A 21,446-nucleotide genomic window follows, 5' to 3' on the forward strand; every position below is an offset into this window, starting at 1 on the left:
TTGTGAGACAGGGCCAGAATGGTTTCGGGTTCCTGTCGCAACTTTAAAATTCACTATAAATTATCCAAAAGAAACATACCTTATATGTACAGATTCCATTTTGAGTCTAGTTTCATTAGAAACAAACGACACCAACATTAAAGCCCTGTACAGAGATATATTCAAGTTATACCGCCGAAGGTCGAGCAATCGATCCTGTAACATGGGTAACTTTAACTAATAAACTGTACCAATTGGCCCGACCAAAATCCTAGAAATAAATCCATGGATGGATATATGAGTCTAAATTCAGGAAAATTTACGAAACCAGTTTCCGAGTTTTGAAACTCGAGATATGATTTTTAAGGCGACAGGACGCAGTTTTCCACTTGACTGAAATGTCAAATTGGTGGGCAAAGACATGTGAACTTGGCTTGTTAACCCCTCGGGTCCGACACCGGCGATGGTCTCGGGTTTGGGGTGTTACAACATATAACATTTATCTCATGAACTCAAATACAACTCATGATTTCAGACCACACAGTTCCTCATGATCTACGTTTTGTATCCAATACTATTTCTGAGGTTCAACAGGATTTCATATCTAACCCGATGTCGTCGTACTTGCTCATAATGTAGGTTACTCTTATATTACATTATTTATGCTTTCGTTGTAACAAGATTATGATACATGATAACAATAAAACATTTAAACATATATATATATATATATCACCTATTTCCTATATCACTTGTCATATATCATCGTTTTCTTGCATTTCATGTAACATTCTTCCATGTCATATTTCCACATCATGTACACCATTCCATAAACTTTTCCAATGTATTCAATCATACAATTTATGCAATAATAGTAAAGAATTACAATTCAAACATAACATTGCATTATTATTATCAAATGAACTTACCTCGAATCTGACTCAAGGGGATAAGTCCGTAGCTGAATATGAGGCGAAATTTTTACGATTGAGCCGGTATGCGCGAGGCATGGTGACCACTGAGTATGAGTGTTGTGTTCATTTCAAGGACGGTGTCGGAGAAAAGGCAAAGATCTCTGAGGATGTGAAGCGTGCTGAGCACAGAGTCGTGAGAAGGATAAGGGAAGGAACAAGAGGGTTTGGGAGCCCTCAGGTTCAACTATGGGGCTTAAGAAAAAGGCTAGAGTTGATGGGCCAACTAGAGTTGGGGCCCCTGTTACTACTTTTGGGTTGCAGCCTTGTACAGTTTGTGGGAAATGCCATCAGGCGAGTGCTGGGTAAGATGAGGGCATGTTTCAAGTGCGGATCTATGGAGCACCGTATCAGGGATTATCCACAGAGGCCTGATCAGATGTAAGCTACTGGTAGGGGTACTGTTCAGCTGCAGAGGGGTTTTCAGCAGCCACCGAGAGGTCATGGTTAGGCCAGAGGTGGAAATGGTATAGGTCGTGGTCTTGGAGCATCGGACAGAGGTGCGGGTTAAACTGAGGTGAGGCAGCCAGCACTAGTTTATGCTGCACGTCGTTGAGAGGATAGAGATACCCCAAATGTTATTACGGGTATGTTTTTTATTCATCAAGTACCTTACATTACATTGATTGATGTTGGTTCTACGTACTTGTATATAGCATGCACTGTATCTGAGACTTTGGGTTCCATACTATGAGTGAGATTACTGTACTGAGTCTATTAGGGCGGTCAGTGAGAGTGAACAAATTGTTTAAGGATGTACCTTCATAGGTTCAAGGAAAGATCTTTTTAGCCGATTTGATGGAGTTACCTTTTGGTGAATTTGACGTAATATTGGGTACAGACTGGCTAGTTAAGCATCAGGCGAATTTGGATTGTGCTTCTAAGCGGGTGGTCCTAAAAACTGTAGAGGGTGACGAGGTGGTTGTGATTGGGGAGTGTCAGAATTATCTTTCAAATGTGATTTCTACGTTGAGAGTAGAGAAGATGGTTCGTAAGGGTTGCGAGGCATATTTAGCCTATGTCAGTGCTTCTGGATCTAAAGATGCGTCTGTTAAGGATATTAGAACAGTTAAGGAGTTTTTGGATGTTTTTCTCGATGAGCTACTAGGTTACCTCCTAATCGTGAAGTTGAGTTTGGGATAGAGCTTTTGCTAGGTACAGCTCCGGTGTCTGAGTTGGGGATAGAGCTCTTGCTAGGTACAGCTCCAGTGTCTATCGCCCCTTATAGAATGGCACCGAAGGAGCTCGTAGAGCTTAAGGCTCAAATTCAAGAGTTGCTGGATCGAGGGTGCATCCACCCAAGTGTGTCTCCATGGGGAGCACTGATTTTATTTGTGAAAAAGAAAGATGGAACCATGCGTATGTGCATTGATTACCACAACTGAACAAATTGACTATAAAAAATAAGTACCCCATATCGATGATTGACTATTTATTTGACGAGTTTCGAGGAGCTTCGATTTTCTCTAAGATTGATCTTTGTTTGGGGTACCATCAACTGAGGGTCAAGGAGACTGATGTTTATAAGACAGCATTTAGAACACGTTACGGTCATTACAAGTTTCTAGTAATGCCATTTGGGCTGACAAATGCACCAGCTGCTTTTATGGATATGATGAACAGAGTGTTCCAACCCTATTTGGATCAGTCCGTAGTGGTGATTATAGATGATATTCTGGTATATTCAAGGACCGAGGAAGAGCATGATGCACATCTTCGGGTTGTTTTGTAGATTTTGAGGGAAAAGCAATTGTATGCTAAATTTAGCAAGTGTGAATTTTGGCTACATGAGGTAACTTTTCTGGGTCACGTTGTATCTACTGAGGGGATTAGGGTTGACCCTCAAAAAATTAAAGTGATTCTAGATTAGAAGCAACCTAAGTCGTTGTCAGAGATTCGAAGTTTTCTGGGTTTGGCAGCGTATTATAAACTGTTTGTTGAGGGGTTTCGTTGATTGCTGCACCCCTGACTAAGTCGTTGCGTAAAGATGTACCATTTAACTGGACTGATGAGCAGCAGGAAAGTTTTGAGAAGCTTAAAAAGTTCTGACTGAGGCCCCTGTTTTGATACAACCAGAATCTGGGAAGGAATTCACAGTTTACAGTGATGCATCACATGTTGGTTTGGGATGTGTGTTGATGCAAGAGGGTAAAGTAGTGGCATATGCATCTCATCAGTTTAAGACACATGAAGTGAACTACCAGATGCATGATTTGGAATTGGCTGCGGTGGTATTTGTACTAAAAATTTGGCTACATTACCTGTATGGTGAGAAGTGTATCATTTATACGGATCACAAGAGCTTGAAGTATCTCCTCACTTACAAGGAGTTAAACCTTAGGCAGCGTAGATGGGTCGAGTTGCTTAAGGATTACGACTGTTCGATTGAATACCAACTTAGGAAGGCTAATGTGGTAGCCGATGCACTAAGCCGTAGAACTATTACTGATTCAGATACTGAAGGACATGTTAAGAAGTTGTGTGATTGACTTCCGGGGCAGTTGGGAGGATTTCTTACGTTGGCAGAATTTGCATATAATAACAGCTACCAATCTAGCATATAGATGGTACTTTACGAGGCATTATATGGTCGAAGGTGTCGTACTCCTTCTTGTTGGATAGAGTTGGGTGAACGGCTTATTATGGGCCCTGAGTTGATTTTTGATACTGAAGATAAGGTCAAGTTAATTCGGGATCGGCTGAAGGCGGCTTCAGACAAACAGAAATCCTATGTAGATCTGAAGCATAAGGAGATTGAGTTTTTGGTGGGGGACTTGGTGTTTCTCAAGGTCTCGCCATGGAAAAAGGTACTGAGGTTTGGTCGGAAGGGCAAGCTAAGCCCTAGGTTCATTGGGCCTTATCGTATATTGAAACGTATGGGACCGGTTACCTATCAACTCAAGTTACCAGAGTTAAACCAGATTCATGATGTGTTTCACGTCTCTATATTGAGGCAATATCACTCTAATCCTTCACACATTGTTTCAACTGAGGAGATTGAGGTTAAACCTGATCTGACCTTTGAGAAAGAGTCGGTTCAGATTTTAGATCGCGACTTGAAAGTTTTGAGGAGGAAGTCAATTCCACTGGTTAAGGTGCTATGGTGTAATCACAGCTCCGAGGAAGCTACGTGGGAACCCAAAGAGGTGATGCGACAGTAATACCCTCACCTATTTTGATCAGGTAAATTTCAAGGCTAAAATTTTTTTAGGGGGTAGAGTTGTAATGCCTCAAATCTTCAGTAATTTAATCTGCATGTTTTGCGCATGTTCGCATGCTTGCGTTAATGGTTAAGTGACTTGAGAAGTGCAGGAGGTCCTGGGTTCAAACCTAGGCTTTAGCAAAATTTTGGCTTTTTATTGAGTAACTCTTGTTTGTGGGTAGTGGACTCTTAAACTAATGAGAGCATTGCAAGACATGAAGTTCTTGTTGGTCAAGTGGCTTGTGGCATGTGGTGTGTGCCTAGGGGTCTTGAGTTTGAGCTACCCTTGGCGTAAGAGAATAATATTTTGCTGCTCTCACAAGGTAGGTGGTAGAGTTTGGCCAAAACTCTGAGAGTGGAGTGGTTGTGTGAGAGTGGATAGCCGAATTTGAGGAGAGAATCGTGGGAGTAGGTGAGGGAGTTATCAATTTGAATTGGTGAAGAGGAAAAATAGGAGAGAATCGACGAAGTGGGGAGTTGTGGTGTTAGTGGTGGGCTGAAAGTGGGATTCCCCACTGTGCTAATTCGGTAATAGGGTTGCTAGTGCCAATTTTGTGCTGGCCATTTTCGGATAGCCGATTGCTTCTTTGTGTTTTTCTTTCTACTTTCTTTCTTTTGGGTTTTTTTCATTTGGTGTTTCTTTTCATTTGTTTCTGAGGCCTAGTTGCTAGTAATCTCGATAGTCATTCTCTTTTCCTTTCGGTTTCTCAATTTTGGTATTTCCTTCTTTACTCTTCTCTTTGTTGGCTACTCGATACTGTTTCTCTCTCAGTCTCTCTTCTCTCCTAATCAATCTTCTTTGGCCGAATACCTTGCTTTGGTGGTGAGCCAATTTCTTTCTTCCTTACTCCTCCCTCTTTCATTTTGGGAATTTTGGCCAAATACTCTTGGTCACCTTTTCTATTTTTTCATTGGTTAACAAGGGTGTGGTGATCGGTTGGGACAAACACGTGGTTCTCTCCTCTCACTCTAGTGTTTTGGAGCTGGTCGAGTATTGCTAGGTAAGCTTCGACTGTTTCTTCTTCCCTTACTGAACTCTCCTTACTGAACTCTCTTCTTACAGTATCTTTTCTGGCCGATTATTCTTTGCTTCTTCCATATTAGCCTTTATTCTTTGTTTGGCGTGCATTACATCTTTGGTCTGCAATCTGCTTTATCGTGTTGGTAAGTATGATACGTTTATGAAGGTGTTCATGTGACTACAATTGCGAGTCTAATTAAGGGAGATGATGTTTTTTTGGTAGGTGGTGATCAAGTTGATCGACATATCTCCTAGGAATCAAGGGTACAATTGTAGGGGAAGACTTTTGGTGAGAAGGTAGTGATTGTTTTAAACTCTATTGGTTCTTTTTGGATCATGGGTTAAAAACTGATCTATCGATTATTGATTATTCTTCAGGGATAGGAGTGGTCGGAGCAAAATTACTCCAAACCGCAAAAGGTGTGTAATCACATTGTTCCATTATTAAACGGAAAAAGCCGAAAAATTGTTATCGTCGATTTCACGCGGGTGCATGTTCGCCCATGTGGTCGTTTAAGTGCATAAATGCGAGCATGAAAATATAGAAACCACCACGAACGATCTCGTGGCCATTGCTCGTTAAGGGCGACGTTGGGCCGAAATGGGTCATGTGGGCCCTACGGGCTTGTGGGCTCCACACGACAAACCACAGGAGATGTGGGAATTGTTGGGCCAGCTATATCGTTTGCACAACCAAGGCCATTACTTGGGCTTATTGGACCACACAAGTATGTGGGCACACATGGGTCGTATTAGGGGCTTGGGCCCATTTTTGTTGTTTAACTATTAAGGTTGCACGGGTCGCATGAGATGACTGTGGATCGACCATTGGGTTGGTAAGTTTACCTAAACCCTAGTTATTGAAATGACTGTTTTACTCCTATGAGGTAAATAACGTAAATACCCCTACATGTTGTATGACTGTTTGAGCATGCCATCTTTTATCGTATGTACATTTATATTATGTTGCATTGCATGGGATGGGATATATATTATTGGAGGAAGTGTACTGAAAGGCTATAAGCCTAATACTGGCAGCTTTGCTACAAATACTGTCAGTGCCAAAATCAGTACTTTATTTTGGAGTGTAGGGATGGGTAGGTGATTTATTCCCCACATAGAGTGTAGGGCTGGACAGAGTGGAGTGTAGATGATGGTTGGGTAGGATCTCTTTATGCATTTCTGGTATTGTACTGAATTGGGCTAAGGCCCACACTGTTACTGCTAATGTAATGGGCTAAGGCCCACACTAATTTGCTACTGATATGGGCTTAAGCCCAGACTGTCCAATACTGTATGTTTGACTGTGTTAAATCGGGATTACACACTGAGTTTCATAAACTCACATTTTCTGCTTATCTGTGTAGGTAATCCTTAGGCGGGTCGGTGCTGTGAGGGACTCGGAGACAGCCACACCACTGTTTATAATCTCGTTTTAATTTTAGTAAGAGTAGCTTTATTTGGGGTATTATATGCAATAAGGCCATTTTAAGTTTTTATTTCTCTTTGGGGATTTTATTAAAACTGACTTATAACTGTTAGCCGTATGATTCGGGTTTCAAAAGGCAAATGATTTTCAACTATCATACTACGAACTTGATTTAAAAGCTTTCGCAACGATAAACGTTTTAATACATAATAACAACCTAGTAAGAGACATATTTTATTAAACAAACCTAAAATTTGGAAAATTGGATTTAACAGAATGGTTTTTCAAAAGATCCCAAGCAAGGTTTTAAACAAATGAACTATTCTGATAAATCTATGCTTTTCAAAACCCACTCCAATGTGACATCACGAATTTGGCCATAACGTCTAGGAGGGGTTTGGGGTGTACATTCCCACATATGTATCGAACAGAACACCAATTAGAAGAAACAAAATTATAACATCATGTGTATTTTCTCATAAAGTCCCAATAGATGAAATGTAATAGAATGCCAGAGAGAAATAGAACAATACAGGTTATATACCAATCGAACTATCAATACTTTCATCTATACATCATGAATAGAAAACATTACCATAGAACAAGGATTTTATCAGAAGAGCAATAGCCATAGGAATAATCCCAATAACAATTAAACTTATAGAATACCTCAGAAGAAGCTGTCGAAATCTGTTAAGCCATAACTGTTACACTCAGATATCTTACCCTTCAAATATTATTCCTTCAACTATTTCTGTCATCACAAATCCCATATTATTCCTTTCAATAAAGAAAATAAGTTCAGAAGGGATTCCGATTACTACATTCTTTCAACATCGTGTCTGAATAAGTCGGTTTACCAAAGTTAAGTTCTTCTCTCATTGTAATGTTTTGTAAACCGAATAATCTTTAAATTAATTTGATACCTTTCTAGTTCTGTCTTTACTTATCAACTCATTCACAAATTCTTACCATATTTATAATCATTCTACAGTTTAACTCTTTGGTTTCACACTTGTACGCTTATCCCACAGATATCATAAAATCCTTTATAAACACCACTCTGGTAAAGGGGTGGGGTTGTAAGGTCCCTAACTCATCCCTTATACGCATATGCATATAACACTATTTCATCATCATAGCAACAGTTTCACAAGCATACCATTCATTTCAAGAAAAATTATCGTTCATATTTGTATTTCACAATTTTCCGATTATCTTTTTCACTCAAGTTCACTTATGCACACATTCTATGAATTCTGGATAACTTTTCTCATTACATTCACTTAATTTAACATATCAAGCACATAATATCATATGAGAGTCACCAAACATGGATGAATAAATTACAATTGAAACTTCAACCTCACACATCATCGTATGCATGTCATTACACTCATATAAATCTATCCAAAACACATTCACTCAAGCTATACGAGCTTGCCAATTCATTCAATTAATTATACATGAACATTTGTCTTACTTGTATTTCGAGTAAGTTTCTAAACACGTGCATTCACTTGAACAAATCAATCATATACACTATGGGATTGTCAATCAATCAAGATAAGCTCATTATGCCACGTACACATTCTATTTCATGTTTCTCATATCACAAATATGTATATATATATATTTCATGAATTCTTACTCATACCTTTCTGAGTTTCAACTCATCATAATTGCACTTTATTTGAATACCTTGATATCTTTATCTATGTGATCGGTATAGCTCGATTGGAGAGTACCTTGTCTACACAAGATGGTTCTCATTCACGTCGGGAGGCATCACACTATCACATATTGGTGGAATTTATAGCTAGACTCTCATGCATTCTAGGTTAGTTAGAGAACCGACTAAACCATGTCTCTGATACCACTAAATGTAACACCCCTTACCCATATCCGATGCCAAGACAGGGTTCGAGGTGTTATTGGACTTAAACATACACTATTTCGTGAAATCAAACCATAAATTTTTCATTTAAATTAAAAACATCCAATCACATGCATAATGTGTAACATCCTGATTTTCGGGTTTTTCGCGATTCTTGATATTTTAAGTAAATTTCTAAAATTTGGTATGTGATGATGGAATTCATAATTTGGGTATGTAAATGGGCTTATGGAAGGCCCATGAGTTGGCCAAAACCCGATGGAATTTTTAAATTTTGGACTTAGGAGTTAGGGGTTCTGGCTAGGTGCCCTTATATTAAGTTGTGGGTAAAGTGTATCACAAAAAGATCCTCTGGCAAAGTGGCTAAGTGATGCCACTAGGGAGCTTTAAAGGTGGCGTGTAAGTGTTGGGGGAAGACCTGGGATCGATTCCCTGTGTTGGCAAATAGGAGTATTTATTTTTGTGCAGGAAGGGTAAGTGTTGGAACCTGAGTGGATTCTGTAAAAGGAGAGAGTTGGATCAAGTCAAATGCATAAATTAAGGAGGGATAAGGGGAGATATTTTAGGGATATGATAGGGAGATAGAGTTGGCCGAATAAGGGACATTGGAGAGGGGATTTTCGGCAAAGGGGCATTAGGTTAGTAATTTCGGCATTAGGGTCTTAGTTGTGCTGATTTCTTCTTTGGTGTGTAGCCTTTTTCTCTCTTTTCTTTTCCAGCCGAATCTACCTCCCTCCTATTCATTTTTCTTCCTTTTTCTTCTTTCAAATCAGCCCACTATTTCCCTCCATTCACCATTGTTTCTTTCCCTTATCTCTATTTTTGCCGAAGTGCCGCAAAAAAAAAGCCAAAATCAGTGAAGATAGGGGGTGCCGATTCTTTGTGACCAGCAACCTTTTTCTTCCTTTTCAATAGTTAGCGTTCGGTTCCTTTACCTTTTAGACATCCGGATTCAAGAGGAGAATGACTGTGGTAAGTGTTCAAACTCTAAACAATTCCTAGTGTAGCTTTGGCCAAAAGCCGAAACTCCAAGTTTAGGGAGATGGCCGAATATGGGCATAGACTCTATGGGGTCTTCTTTTAATATTTTTGGTTTATTTATTGAAGGAGCAGCAAGGTGTAGTGTCGATTTGGAGTAGCTTGGATCACCGGAGTAGCTAGGCCTAGTCATCAATCGCGACAAAGGTAAGGTGCTTAAGGCCATTATGGATGGTGGCCGAATGTGTAAGTGTTAATATTAGAAAGTTCTTGATTTGGTTCAATTATTGCGAGCTGATCTATTTAACAATTGATTATAGAAGAAATCGCATAGGAGATCTCGTCAAAGAATATTGCAAATCAGGTGTGTAACGAACCCTTTCATAGCTTAAAGCGATAAAATGTCGAAAAGTCAAATGCCAAATTACGGCATTTCGAGGACTTATGAGCAATTAACGCTCACTAGTTAGTTAGAATCGATGAGACGATTGATCGAGAACGATGGAAACGGTAAGAATGTGATTTTTGGCGTTCTTGGTAAGTTGGGCCTCGAGGGGTCAAGTGGGCCCATTGGGCTTTCGGCCCATTTGGGTAAAAATTGGTAGAAAATGGAAATTTGTTATATGGCATGATAAGACTGTTAAAACCGTTATGGAATATAGGCTAAATGGGCCTAGATGACAAAATCGGCTAAGTAGGCCCATTAGGGGTTTTAGGCCCAATAACTCGATTTCGCTAAAATGGGCCGTAATCACTGTTGCACCCATGGATTGTTAGTAATCGCTAATGAACATGGAAACCCTAATTTTGGTAAAATTATGAGATTACCCGTATACCATGAAAATGACCGTTTTGTCCCTAGGTAAAATGACCATTATACCCCTAGGGTTTATGTATGATTTTAATACATGGGATTTTGATAAATATGGTATGTATGAGATGCACATGACATGTATGATATGCACATGATATGTATGATATGCACATGAGGTAATCATAACGCATTGGGTTGGGTTTTATATGGATGGAGGAAGTGAAAAAGGGCTTATGCCCTGCTTATCAAAAGGGCTTATGCCCCGTTATCAAAAGGGCTTATGCCCCGCTTATTGAAAGGGCTTTTGCCCTGCTTATTAAAAAGAGGCTAGGCCTCCAAGTTATATGATAAAGCAACTATGCCGCCGATTGGAGAGTTTGGCGGGGTGGGTCGAGTGAATCCCACATGGTGTGTTGGTTGGTACGGGTGGAGAGTAGCGGATGGTGGGTTGAGTAGTCTCCCCAAGCGGGTTGCATTCTTTCATTGAAATTATATGTGACATTGAAATGGGCCTAAGGGCCATACTGCTTCTGATAAAGGCTTGACCCGAGAATATGAAATATGAAAAGGCTTGCCCAAGAATATGAAATATGAAAAGGCTTGACACACATATTATGAAATATGAAATATGAAAAGGGCTACTGACCCGAGGCATGATTGAGATTGGATTTGGGCTTAGACCCAACAGTAGTTATTGTTTTGGGCTCGAAGGGGCTTGTTGCACACCGAGTTTCCAAACTCACCCCTTTCCTTAACCTTGCGGTGAGCCTTGATGTGGGGACTTGGGCGAGGGGATTCAGAGGCCACGGTGATCATCTTTGGGCTTTTAAATAAGTGTTGGTTTTCATTTAATTTCCTTTAATTATTATTTATTTTTGGGTTGTAATAAGGCCAATTTTAACTTTCCTTTTATTTCTTTTCTAATTATTTTAATTTTAATAACTTTAAAAATTGGTTAATAATTATTCAAATGGGCTAGACTTAGGACGTGTTTTCAAAATGATACTTGTTTTCAAAATATCTCAACACCACGATTAATCGATTTATCAAAGACGTCCACTTAAACAAATTTAAACTCGATATAACCAAGTGTGGCTATGGTTGTGGGCATGTCTAGGATTGGATCCAATTAAAGAGCTTGGTACTTAAGTAGCCTTCATGGCTCACCTCCTCTGTCTCGGATACCTACCTGGTGCCCAGCTTCCATACACTTTGTTAACTCAAATTAATGTATGGTTTTAAAACACTAAAACGGAACGTGGGTTTTTAACTCCAATGTGGCACGTCAGATTCGGCCATAACGTCTGGGCCGGGTTTGGGGTGTTACATTTAGTGGTATCAGAGCCTAGGTTGCAACAACTCGGCTGTGGATCGGGTCCAAAAATGTTTTCGGAAACTTAGGCCTAAGAAGGGTATTTTTGGAAATTGCTTCTGAAAAATTCATTTTAAAGATGTTTTGCAGAGAATATATGTTAAAAAGGTACCAGTTTTTCTATTTTAAATCAAGAGTTCAAAATAAAGGAAGTTTTCAAATCAAAGTTTTCGAATTTCTATTTTCGATAATCAAAACATGGTTTTTAGTTCTAAATGGATTGGAGAAAGAAGTGGCATGCTGAATCCCGGCACCAAGTCTGTAAGTATATTTTCCTTACAATATATGATATTGATATGATATTATGAATAGTCTTTGAGACCCTACTATGAGACTTTAGCTAGGTAGAGTAGAAGCAGTAGGAATGAGACGTAGCTAGGCTACGATGATACTGAAAAATCCTTGAACTGCTATATTTACATAAGACATTTTCTTAATAAACAAAGGAACGTTATACTAATTTCATAAAATTCGTAAATCGATAATTCGATATGAGTACTAGAGGAGCTCAGGGCGAGGCCGCGGACGTGGTCGCGGAAGGGTGCAAGTGAATCTTCATCCTCGGGGCATAGGCCACCGAGAGCCACCGTGCCGCAAGCAACGGAGACTGGTCTTATGATCGGGCTGCGGGGATGACGCTTTATCCCAAGCCATGTTAAGGGTTTTAGAAAGAGTGGCTGGAGCTAGTCTTGGGGCGGTGAATAGGGGTCTATATCGGAGCGACTCAAGCCAACGGAGCAGAGGTATTTAGGGGTGTACAGAGTAGCCCCAAATGTGGCGTAATATTGGCTAGAGGCAATGAATGGATCATGGACGACCTAGACGCTCGGTGGAGCAAAAGTGAAAGGAGCGTGTCATTGCCACGTAACGAGGCATATCGATGGTGGATCACCGTAAGGAGAGTACCCCAATTGAGCAAGTAACACGGGAATTGTTCAAAACGCTTTTAAAGGGAGGTATGTTGGAGCAAGCTATGTGGATGCTCGTCGAAAGGAATTCTTGAATCGACTCAAGGTGATAAGACATAGCAGTATGAGGCGAAATTTTGAGGTGAGTCGATATGCTAGTGGTATAGTGGTAACGAAATACGAGCGCAGTGTCCGCTTCGAGGATGGTCTCCGCGATGAGCTTAGGATATTGATAGCTCCACAGAGGGAGCGTGGTTTTGCTTCTTTGGTAGAAAAGGCTAAGATAGCCGAGGAGGTGAAGTGAGTGAGCGATGAATCGTGAGAAGGATCGACCCAGATTCAAGAGGGATTTCTGACCCTCGAGTGCCACGAATCGAAGTGTTAAAAGAGCAAGGATGGAGGAACCGGTTCGAGCGGTTCGATAATACTTATAGACCGCAGCTTGCGGGGACTGTGGTAGGATGCATATGGGGAGTCTTGGAAACGAATCGGAGCATGTTTTCGATGTGGGTCAAAGGAGCATAAGTTCGAGAGTGTCCTCGGAGGACCGCCAGAGCTAGCGGCGGAGCAAAGGGATGTCCAACCACGGCGAGGAGGACCACCACCACGAGGGTCGTGGGCAAGGTAGAGGTGGCAATGGTAATGGACGAGGACGTGGGGCACTGGCGGAGGTGCTTGGACATGCTGAGGCTCGACAACCTGCGTTGGTTTATGCTGCACGACGTCGTGAGGAGGGTGACGCTCCTGATGTTATAACTGGTACGTTCTTCATTCATAGCATGCCTTACACTGCTTTGATTGATATGGGTTCCACCCACTCATATGTTGCTTGTGATGTATCGGGGCTTTGGATGTGCTTCTGAGAAGACGTGAGTGGGGTATCGATAATAAGTCCATTGGGACATTCGGTTAAGGTAGATAAAATTTTTAGGGCGATCAAGTTAGTGACATAAGATAAAATCTTTGAAGGAGATTTGATGAAGCGCCATTTCGGATTTTGATCTTATTTTGGGAATGGATTGGTTAGCTAAGCACAAGGCGACGTTGGATTGTGCTGCAAAGAGGATGGTACTAAGAACTGTCGAAGATGAGAAGATAATGGTCATAGGGGAACGAAGGGATTATTTATCCAATGTTGTTTTGGCGTTAAGAGCCGAGAAGTTGATCCGGAAAGGTTGTGAGGCGTACTTGGCCTTTGTAAGTTAAACGGGACTTGAGGAGATAACGGTGGAGTCGGTTAGGACTATTAAGGAATTTTAGCATGTATTCCCAGATGAACTTCCTAGATTACCCCCGAACAGAGAAGTCGAGTTTGGAATCGACTTACTACCTGGAACAGCTCCTGTGTCCATTGCGCCTTATCGAATGGCACCAAAGGAGTTGGTAGAATTGAAAGCTCAGATTATGTCAACAAGTGAAGGCCGAGCATCAACTACCTTCGGGATTGTTACAGCCGGTAAAGATACCACTTTGGAAGTGGGAAAGGGTAACTATGGACTTTGAAAGTGGGTTGCCGTTGACACCTTCTAAGAAGGATTCGGTTTGGGTGATTGTGGATAGACTCACGAAATCTGCTCATTTCATACCTGTCCGAACCGATTACTCACTTCAAAAGTTGGCCAGATTGTATGTGGCGGAAATAGTACGGTTGCATGGTGTGCCAGTATCGATAATTTCAGACCGAGACCCAAGGTTTACATCTCGGTTTTGGCAGAAGTTGCATGAGGCATTGGAAACGCGATTGGATTTCAGTACGGCTTTTCACCCTCAGTCGGATGGGCAGTGAGAGAGGGTTATTCAGATTTTAGAGGATATGTTGAGGGGTTGTGCTATTGAGTTTAAAGGCAGCTGGGAGGACCATTTGCCCTTAGCGGAGTTCGCGATAACAACAGCTTATCAAGCAAGTATTCAGATGGCTCCATATGAGGCACTATATGGGCGAAGGTGTCGCTCGCCTACTTGTTGGGCAGAATTGGGGAAAGGCAAATACTTGGACCGAGTTGGTAGCGAATCATCAAGACAAGATTAAGGTAATCAGGAAGAGGTTAAAAGAGGCGGCGAATCGACAAAAGTCTTACGCCGATCTAAAGCGTAAGGATATTGAATATGCGGTTGGGGACATGGTCTTTTTGAAAGTTTCGCCTTGGAAGAAGATCTTGAGATTTGGTAAGAAGGGTAAGTTGAGCCCACGGTTTATTGGACCTTATCGAATCATTAAGCGGATAGGGCCGGTGGCTTATCAGCTAGAGTTACCTTCGAAACTGGATCGCATTCACGATGTCTTCCATGTGTCCATGCTAAGGCAATATCGTTCTGACCCAACTCATATCGTGCCAGTTGCAGAAATTGAGGTACAATCGGATTTGAGCTTTGAAGAGGAACCTGTGCAAATACTTGATCGTGATGTCAAGGTGTTGAGAAGGAGGTCAGTCCCGTTGGTGAAGGTACTTTGGAGGAACCATGGCAAGGAAGAAGCTACTTGGGAGACCGAAGAGGCAATGCGTCAGCAGTACCCTCAACTGTTTGGACCAGGTAAATTTCGAGGCCGAAATTTCTTTAAGGAGGGTAGAGTTGTAACATCCTGATTTTCGGGTTTTTCGCGATTCTTGATATTTTAAGTAAATTTCTAAAATTTGGTATGTGATGATGGAATTCATAATTTGGGTATGTAAATGGGCTTATGGAAGGCCCATGAGTTGGCCAAAACCCGGTGGAATTTTTAAATTTTGGACTTAGGAGTTAGGGGTTCTGGCTAGGTGCCCTTATATTAAGTTGTGGGTAAAGTGTATCACAAAAGATCCTCTGGAAAAGTGGCTAAGGACGCAACTAGGGAGCTTTAAAGGTGGCGTGTAAGTGTTGGGGAAGACACGGATCGATTCCTGTGTTGGCAAATAGGAGTATTTATTTTTGTGCGGGAAGGGTAAGTGTTGGAACCCGAGTGGATTCGTAAGAGGAAAGAGTTGGATCAAGTCAAATGCATAAATTAAGGAGGGATAAGGGAGAGATTTTAGGGATGTGATAGGAGATAGAGTTGGCGAATAAGGGACATTGGAGAGGGATTTTCGGCAAGGGGCATTAGGTTAGTAATTTCGGCATTAGGGTCTTAGTTGTGCTGATTTCTTCTTTGGTGTGTAGCCTTTTTCTCTCTTTTCTTTTCCAAATTAATCTACCTCCCTCCTATTCATTTTTCTTCCTTTTCTTCTTTCAAATCAGCCCACTATTTCCCTCCATTCACCATTGTTTCTTTCCCTTATCTCTATTTTTGCCGAAGTGCCGCAAAAAAAAAGCCAAAATCAGTGAAGATAGGGGGTGCCGATTCTTTGTGACCAGCAACCTTTTTCTTCCTTTTCAATAGTTGGCGTTCGGTTCCTTTACCTTTCAGACATCCGGATTCAAGAGGAGAATGACTGTGGTAAGTGTTCAAACTCTAAACAATTCCTAGTGTAGCTTTGGCCAAAATATATGGTTTTAAAACACTAAAACGGAACGTGGGTTTTCAACTCCAATGTGGCACGTCAGATTCGGCCATAACGTCTGGGCCGAGTTTGGGGTGTTACATAATGTCCCTTACTCGAGCTACGAGGCTCTAAACATGCATTAAAGGCAGTTTGGGACTAAACCGAGAACTTTGGAAAGTTTTGGGAAAGCTTAGAAAAATTTTCAAGAAACAGGGTCACACGCCCATGTCCTTAGGCCATGTAACTCTTTATTTATGACGTCAGCAAAACTAATTGAACCACACGGCCAGGCCACACGCCCATGTGCTAGGCTGTGTCCTCCACATGGTTGAGACACATTGCCGTGTGTCTACCCGTGTGGCTAGCACTTAAGCTATTTTCCAAGCCATTTTGTTACCATTAATACCTCACACACTTAAATAAATTATAGACACATATAATGTAGCATCAAGTAAATGATTAAATATCCTTCATTAAGACTCAATTGTAATATTCATATGTCATCATACATGTGTTTTGCTTACTCATTTTATACCAAGTCTAAACACACCAATTCACAATCAATTGAACATGTCATTTTGATTATCACTTATACACTTATACCATACTTGCCTAAGTCATTCCACACCAATTTCATGTTCAAGCAATATTGACTTATTTCCATATCACACTTTTATTCTCTGATTATAACCACTTCGTTTGGTCATAAGATATTCATCAAACACACATACCGTAATACTAACCATTCATATCAAACAAATATAATCACATGACCACATCACAAGGTATTAATACTTAGCTTGGATAAATAGGCTTACAAGCCATGACTATCATAAGCCACATCTCATGCCTACATACAATGTACTAGTATAAGCCAACATCTTGGCCAAATCATAAGAACACATATCAATAACTAAGTCCCTATACATGCCACTCACTTGAAGACATTTAAGATTCATCGATACCCCGAAAGCGATGGCTTGATAGTGTGATGCTGCCTCTGATGATCTCCAACCTCGAGCTAACCTAAAAACACTAAAAAAATGGAAAGGAGAGGGCTAAGCTTTATAGCTTAGTAAGACCGTATGAAAATCATAAGCAATTTATTAACTTGCTTCTCAAGTTAATATAACGATATTTGTACTTTTATTGATGTTTAGGTCAAGCTATTGTCTCTAGTCACAATCACTAAATTATTTATATCTGGAGTTATAGACCTCCAAATTAAGATTTTCTAATTTTACCTGAAACTAGACTTACATATCTTCTTACCATAAAATTTTCAGAATTTTTGGTCTACCCAATAAGTACAGTTTATTCTTCAAAGTTATCATTATTCTACTGTTTGATAGCTTCAACCTTTCTTTACTAAAATTCATTTATCTCTTAGTACAGGATACGGATGGTGTTCCTGTCTATATCTCTTGAAAATAGACTCAGTAATACTTTAGTCATATAAATTTTATCTCATAATTATTCTTGTGCAATTTTTAGTGATTTTCAAAAATCAAGACAGGGGATTTCAAAATCGTTCTGACTCTATCTCACACAAATTCAATTATCTAATAATATGAAATTCTTTTGCTTACACAGTTACCTTCATAAGAAACTAGACTGGATAAGCTTTAATTTCATATTTTATTCAATCTCTAACTCACTTTCCACTATTTTTGGTGTATTTTCAAAATCAGACTACTGTTTCTATCCAAAACTATTTTAGTGCAATATGATGATAACTATCATAAATTCATTTTCAACTAATCATGAACTCACCATTTCGTGGATTCCATGTTCAATTACCTAAAGACATAATAACATAACCATAAAGATTATTCATCATTCAAGCATTTTTGCATACTTATCATATGTTCATATATATACATATACATAAATTTTCTCACTATAAGTCATTCTTCATCAAGGCATTGCTCATGAGTTTAGCGTACATACCTGTACTCACTCGTAGTATATCACATAACCATACCTTCTTTAACATACCCTACTTGGGTCTTTCATCACATTATCCATTGTGTTACCCGTTGAACACTCGGAATCCTATTGGATACACGGGAAGTTTGCACCTAAGTGCCATGTAAGAAGCCAGAGCTACCTCATACTATGTAATGCTCTCATTTTGTGCTACCCACGGGCCTATTCATCAGTTAGTACCCGAAACCCATAGCACTATCATGTAACACCTGCTCATTGAGCTACTCATGGATCTGTACATAAATTCAGCACCCGGACCCATATAGCGTTGACATGAAATGCTCGCTTAACGAGTTACTCATGGGTTTGGTCACGAAGTCAGTACCCGGACCCACATTACATATAACATTTATCTCATGAAAACAGAAACAACTCATGAGTTCAAACCACGTAGTTCCTCATGATATACCTTTTGTATCCAATACTATTCCTGAGGTTCAACGGGATTTCATATCTAACCCGATGTCATCGCACTTTCTCATAATGTAGGTTACTCTTATAACACATTATTAATACTTTCATGGTAACAAGTAAGATTATGATATATGATAAAAATGAAACATTAAAACATATATATATATATATCACTATTTCCTATATCACTTGTCATATATCATCATTTTCTTGCATTTCATGTAAAATTCTTCCATGTCATATTTGCACATCATGTACACCATTCCATCAACTTTTCCAATGTATTCAATCATACAATTTATGCAATAATAGTAAAGTATTACAATTCAAACATAACATTGCATTATTATTATCATACGAACTTACCTCGAATCCAAGCACGGCTAATTTTTTTGTTTTAGTCCATAATCTCGTACTTTCCCGATTTAAGCCTGAATCTCGATTTTCTTGATCTAAAATAAAAAATGCACTATTTTAATCATCATATTAACCAATACATTCCATAATTTATACTTCGGCCAAATGATCATTTTGCCCCTAGACTTTCACAAAATTACGATTTTACCCTTAGGCTCGTAAATCGATTTTCATCAAATTTTCTCACTAACCAAGCCTAGACAAATTCTTTTTATACTAGAATTAGCCCACATGTAACACCCCAAACCCAGCCTAGACGTTATGGCCGAATCTGACGTGCCACATTGGAGTTGAAAACCCACGTTCCGTTTTAGTGTTTTAAAACCATATATTTTGTTGAGTTAACAAAGTGTATAGAAGCTGGGCACCAGGTAGGTATCCGAGACAGAGGAGGTGAGCCATGAAGGCTGCTTAAGTACCAAGCTCTTTGATTGGATCCAATCCTAGACATGCTCACAACCATAGCCACACTTTGTTATATCGAGTTTAAATTTGTTTAAGTGAACGACTTTGATAAATCGATTAATCGTGGTGTTGAACTCTTTTGAAAACAAGTATCATTTTGAAAACACGTCCTAAGTCTAGCCCATTTGAATAATTATCAACCAGGTTTGAAGTTATTAAAATTAAAATAATCCCGAAAAGAAATAAAAGCAAAGTGAAAATGGCCTTATTACAACCCAAAAATAAATAATAATTAAAGGAAATTTAATGAAAACCAACACTTGTTTAAAAGCCAAAAGACGATCACCGTGGCTACTCTGAATCCCCTCCGGCCCAAGTCCCCACATCAAGGCTCACCTGCAAGGTTAAGGAAAGGGGGTGAGTTTGGAAACTCAGTGTGCAACAAGCCCTTTTCAGAGCCCAAAACAATGACAGCCTGTTGGGTCTAAGCCCAAATCCAATCTCAAACATGTACTGGGCCATAGCCCTTTTTCATATTTCATATTTCTAGGCCGAAGCCTTTACTGTAAACGGTATGGCCCATAGGCCTATTTCAATATCACATATAATGTCAATGAAAAGAATGCAAGCCCATTTCAGTATCACATGAAATACCAATGAATGTATGCAAACCCATTTGGGAGACTACTCAACCCACCATCCGCTACTCTCCACCGTACCAACCAAAGACACCATGTGGGATTAACTCGACCCACCCCGCCATAACTCTCCACCGGCAAAGATAATCTTTATCATATAACCGAGGCCTAGCCTCTTTTAATAATCGGGCAAAACCCTTTTTGTAACTGGGGCATAAGCCCTTTTGATCTCTGGGGCATAAGCCCTTTAATAACTGGGGCATAAGCCCTTTTGATAACTGGGGCATAAGCCCTTTTGATAACTGGGGCATAAGCCCTTTTGATAACTGGGGCATAAGCCCTTTAATAACTGGGGCATAAGCCCTTTAATAACTGGGGCATAAGCCCTTTTGCACTTCCTCCATCCATATAAAAAACCCAACCCAATGTATTTATGAACATCTCGTGTGCATATCATACATATCATGTGCATATCATACATGTCATGTGCATATCATACATATCATGTTTATCAAAATCCCATGCATTAAGTTCATATATAAACCCTAGGGGTATAATAGTTATTTTTACCTAGGGGCAAAACGGTCATTTTCATATTATAAGGGTAATCTTGTAATTTTACCAAAAATTAGGGATTTTTCCATGTTCATCATCAGTTACTAACTATTCATTTGTGTAAACCGCGTTTCTAGCCCACTTTTAACGAAACCGAGTTATTGGGCCTAAAACCCCTAATGGGCCCTACTTAGCCGATTTTGTCATCTAGGCCCATTTAGCCTATATCCATAATAGTGTTAATAGTCTTAACAGGCAATTTAACAGATTTCCTTTTTCTACCAATTTTACCCAAATGGGCCCGAAAGCCTATTGGGCCCTATTGCAGCCCCTCGAGGCCCAACTTACCGTGAATGCCAAAAATCATGTTCTTACTGTTTCCAATGTTCCCGATCATAATCTCATCGATTCTAACTAACAAGTGAGCGTTCGCTTGCTCACAAGTCCTCGAAATGCCAGAATTTCGGCATTTCGGCTTTTCGGCATTCATCGCTTTAAACTATGAAAAGGGTTCGTTACACACCTGATTTGCGATATTCCTTGACGAGATCTCCTATGCGATTTCTCCTATAATCAACCACTTATAGATTAGACCATGTTATTATTAAACCAAATCGAAAACAACCTATTATCATCACTTACACATTCGGCCACCATCCATAATGGCCCTTGGGTTCATACCTTTGCCGAAGTTGATGACTAGATTTAGTCACTCCGATGATCCAAGCTTTTCACACACTCCTCGATCGGTAGCCTTTAATCCTCACTAGCACCAACAAACCAAATAACACCAAAACCCTTTTAGCCTTAGTCGACAGAGGGGTTTTCAGCTTTTCTTAAACCACAAGATACAAATGGAAAGAAGGTTCAATACTTACCAAGATATCTACTCGTTGAAGAACGTTCCAAATACCTTCCTACCCCATATCCGTTGTGAATCCAACTTAAACGTGCGTGAAAATAGATCTAAATATTAATTCCTAATCACTAAAATATGAA

General features: G+C 39.9%; 1 long non-coding RNA gene across 1 annotated transcript; it reads right to left on the bottom strand.

The window, feature by feature from the left end:
* Positions 1 to 19,447: 19,447 nt before the first annotated feature.
* On the bottom strand, positions 19,448 to 21,006 carry LOC128290431 (uncharacterized). Its single transcript, XR_008280279.1, has 2 exons — positions 20,971 to 21,006; positions 19,448 to 19,650 (listed from the first exon to the last, which is right to left on the bottom strand). It is a non-coding gene; the product is annotated as an uncharacterized LOC128290431 (long non-coding RNA).
* Between the last annotated feature and the right edge of the window lie 440 nt (positions 21,007 to 21,446).

This window comes from Gossypium arboreum, chromosome 3, assembly GCF_025698485.1.
Source record: "Gossypium arboreum isolate Shixiya-1 chromosome 3, ASM2569848v2, whole genome shotgun sequence".
Lineage (NCBI taxonomy): Eukaryota > Viridiplantae > Streptophyta > Magnoliopsida > Malvales > Malvaceae > Gossypium > Gossypium arboreum.